Genomic DNA, 4,370 nt, shown 5'->3' on the forward strand with positions numbered 1-4,370 from the left:
CATAATTATAAAATCCGTGGGAATGTAGAATTGAACTATACGCACGGGAACGTTTCTACGGGATATCTAACGGAACGATCTGCTAATTGCACAGACATTTTGGTTGGTCTTAATTCTCCCATTTCAAGTCTCTTGCATATGGACAAGGGCATAACACTGATACCGGCTCCTAAATCGCATAGAGCTTTGTCTATGACGAACTTTCCTATATGACAGGGTATAGAGAAACTACCAGGGTCTTTAAGTTTAGGAGGCATATTCTGGATTATTGCGCTACACTCAGCAGTGAGTGTAACGGTTTCGCTCTCTTTAAGTTTCCTTTTATTAGATAGAATTTCTCTTAAGAACTTAACATATGAAGGCATTTGTGTAATAGCTTCTATAAAAGGAATGGTGACGTTTAATTGTTTCAGTAGGTCAACAAATTTTTTAAATTGGCCCGCGTCTTTGGTTTTAATTAGCCTCTGAGGATAAGGGATAGGTGGTTTGTAAGGCGGCGGAGGTACATAAGGTTCTTTCTTTTCTATGGTTTCCTTATTACACTCTTCCTTTTCCTTATGTTTACTTTCTTCCTCAGTTGACTTTTTAGAGTTTTGGTTATCACTCCTTGGGTCAGACGGTCCTTCCACCTCTGTTCCACTTTTTAATATAATTGCATGAGCGTGGCTTTTCGGGTTAGGTTGGGGCTGTCCAGGAAATGTACCAGTTGGGGAAGCAGTAGGCGCTTGTTGTTGAGCTACTTGCGAGATTTGTGTTTCCAGCATTTTATTATGGGTAGCCAGGGCATCTACTTTACTTGCTAGTTGTTTAATTTGTTCGTTAGTGTGTACATTCTGGTTTAAGAAATCTTTATTGGTTTGCTGTTGAGAAGCTATGAAGTTCTCCATCATGATTTCCAAATTGGATTTTCTAGGAACATTATTGTTAGGTGTAGATGGGGTCGGCTTTTGATATCCAGGAGGTATAGCTGGGGCTTGACCTGGTGCGTATAAAGCATTATTACTCTTATATGAAAAATTAGGATGGTTCTTCCAGTTTGAGTTATAGGTATGCGAGTAGGGATTTCCTTGAGCATAGTTCACCTGCTCTGCTTGGATTCCTATTAGGAGTTGATAATCTGTAGGAGTGTGACCTTGAATTCCACAGACTTCGAAATTTTGAGTTACGACAACCACGGTGGCTGGAGGTGATACATTTAAACTTTCAATTTTCTGGGCAAGAGCCTCCACTTTTGCATTAACATGATCAAGGCTACTTATCTCGTACATGCCAGTTTTCGTTTGAGGTTTTTCTACCATTGTTCGGTCGCTTCCCCACTGATAATGGTTTTGGGCCATGCTTTCGATAAGTTGATAAGCGTCATCGTAAGGTTTATCCATAAACACACCACCTGCGGCGGCGTCTATTGTTAATCTTGTGTTGTACAAGAGACCATTATAGAAGGTATGAATTACTAACCAGTCCTCTAAACCATGGTGTGGACAAAGTCTCATCATGTCTTTGTATCTTTCCCAAGCTTCGAAGAGAGACTCGTTATCTTTCTGCTTAAATCCATTTATCTGGGCTCTTAACATAGCTGTTTTGCTTGGAGGAAAATATCGGGCAAGAAAGACCTTCTTCAACTCATTCCATGTGGTGACTGAGTTGGAAGGAAGAGACTGAAGCCATCTTCTAGCTTTATCTCTTAACGAGAAAGGAAAGAGACGAAGTCGAATTGCCTCTGAAGTGACACCATTAGCTTTAACAGTATCAGCGTATTGAACAAATACGGATAAATGAAGGTTTGGATCCTCGATAGGATTTCCAGAAAATTGGTTCTGTTGCACTGCCTGCAACAGTGAAGGTTTAAGTTCGAAGTTGTTTGCTTCGATTGCGGGTGGAGCAATACTCGAATGCGGCTCATCTTGTGATGGAGCGGCGTAATCTCGAAGAGCACGAGCTGGTTCTGCCATCTCGGGTATCGGCGAAGGAAGAAGATTTTTGAGATCAGGAATTTCGATTGGAGTAAGATTATTTGCAGCATGATACTCCCGAATTCATCGTAAGACTCAGAGATATCATTCAACGTCGTTGATTCGTAAGTAGTACGGTTCGCCTTGTGAGCGAGTGTGTGGCATACAAATCAACGAAAAAGAAGGAAAAATAAAAAGCCTTAGTCTCTACAGCGTAACAGAAGAGTTACGATATCGACTAAATAAAAGTCCCCGGCAACGGCGCCAAAAACTTGATCGCGACTTTATGAGTCTATTGGGGTATTAACTGCAAGTGCACAGTCTAATCGCGTAGTTTTAAAAGATATCGATCCCACAGGGACTTAATGAATCGATATACCGTTTTTCTAGGGTTACTTCGTAAAGCTAAGGCAGATGATACTTTGATGATTAGGGGGAAAAGTAAAACTAAAATTGGATCTAGATTAAATATCAAATAAGCGGATATCGGTATGTAGTTCGTCGTGATTAGGGAATCAAATCTTCGTTGGTTTCTTAGTTTTAAAATAAGTCTTTTCTCAAACTCTCGCTCTGTTGAATCAGACTATGACTTTATATTACGTACGCTCTCACAATTTAGTTAAGTTCAAAATCACTTTTTGAAAACAATAGAATCTATATAAACTCTTTTTATTAAAATACTAACCGTTTAAACACCCTCGTCTCAAACTCTCGCTCTGTTGACTTAGATTATAAGATTAAACTTAAATGCTTAACTCTCGTTCTCACATTTAACCTTAAAAATACTTTTTGAAAATGATTAGAATTTAATTAACTCTAAAAATTGCTTTCGTCCTGATTTAAAATTAATGTCCAATTTACACTGTCCAGTTAAAATCTCAAACCGCCGTTCTATTGATTTTAACTTCTTTATGTCTTTTACTCTCGTACAAAAACTTTGGTATTAACTCTGTAAATTGAGACGATAAAAAGAGTGACTATATTTTTAAATAAATTTAAACCAACTCAGTTTTGATTCCTTTATTCCGCTTACTTTACATAGCGATATCTAAATTAATTAGCCGGACATGCTAAACAGGCCTAAACAATTATTATGCTTAAATACAGCCATATCAGACCAACAATATAGATAAACAGCAGTGCAGAGCATATATAAATTAAAACAATAAATTAAAGAACCTGTAAAATTAATAGAAATCTTGATTGTTCCCTAGCTTTGATGCTTGAACACTCCATCACAAGCCGGTTGGATTTGTTCTTCACAATCTTCGATTAGACAGTAAAATAAAGGCGAAGGAATAAAATACTATGATCTAACGTAAGGTTAGATCCAGTAAAAACTACACAATAATTTCCGGTGTAGAAACTAGTGTGAAAGAAAATAAATTCAATGCTTTGGAAATTAACTAGAAAAGAAAAGGAAATAAAAATTGCTAAGAAAGTAGAATGCTGGAAAATTAAAAAGCAAGAAAAATATTGCACGGTGCCGAATACTGGAAAAATTAGAGAGCGCTCAAATTGGATCCCTTGGGTCTATTTATATTCATCATACAGTAACTGTTTCTTCCAAAGTCCCTTCAGTAGGTTTTCTCACGCGTCAGCGAGTCAAGTGAAGAAAAAGGGCGAACGTGATTCTGTTACGCGCGTCAAAGCAGAAAAATAGGAGTGGGGGTGTGACGTTCGTCACACCATGTGTTACGCTCGTAACACAAAGTAGAAGGGCGTGACGCTCGTCACATCATGTGTGGCGGTCGTCACAGTGTCACAGCGCTTCTTTGTGGGCTGGGCTTTATTGGAATGCTTTTCCTAGAGAATCCTCTTTTTGCACCCCCTTTTCTTTCTTTTTCACTTATGCTTCAAATAATGTTACCTGAAATAAATAGAAGGAAAATACCAAGTAATATCGAATGATATAAAATAAATCGAAACAAATAATAATATAATTTAATTAAATCGAGTCCAAAAATGTGATATTATTTCATGTTATCACTTCCCCCAAGCGGTGGTTTCAGATTATACACTCCCCAGTAGAGTTGACAACGCCAGAATATATATCCCCAGCGGAGTTGACAGTGTCAGACTGTATCTTCCCAGCAGAAGCGGCTGCTCCTCAGAGTTCGAGGCCAGATCGATAATCCCAATGCCAGATCCATGGTTTCTTTCCTTGAAGCAGAACCTCGGTACCGTATCGGTGTCTGCTTCCCCTGCTGAGTCATCTCTCGCAGATCGTGGTTTCTAGAACCACTATCGCTTTCCCCAACAACAGGTTTTCAGTGTCGTTCTCTCCCTAGTCAGAATCTCAGTATTTCGTCATTGCTAGAACACCGTGTGGCGGGTCATTTCCCCACAAAATTCTTTGCGTTGTGCATCTCCAGCAGCCTTGCCAGGGTCCAGAAGATGGTGATCATTTCCCCAGCA

The 4,370-nt window shown here is 39.0% G+C and overlaps 1 non-coding gene across 1 annotated transcript; it reads left to right on the forward strand.

Moving 5' to 3' along the window:
* Nucleotides 1–1,467: 1,467 nt before the first annotated feature.
* On the forward strand, nucleotides 1,468–1,574 carry LOC127089383 (small nucleolar RNA R71). Its single transcript, XR_007790989.1, has one exon. It is a non-coding gene; the product is annotated as a small nucleolar RNA R71 (small nucleolar RNA).
* Nucleotides 1,575–4,370: the final 2,796 nt, after the last annotated feature.

The sequence above is a fragment of the Lathyrus oleraceus genome, chromosome 5, assembly GCF_024323335.1.
Source record: "Lathyrus oleraceus cultivar Zhongwan6 chromosome 5, CAAS_Psat_ZW6_1.0, whole genome shotgun sequence".
NCBI classification, from domain to species: Eukaryota; Viridiplantae; Streptophyta; class Magnoliopsida; order Fabales; family Fabaceae; genus Lathyrus; species Lathyrus oleraceus.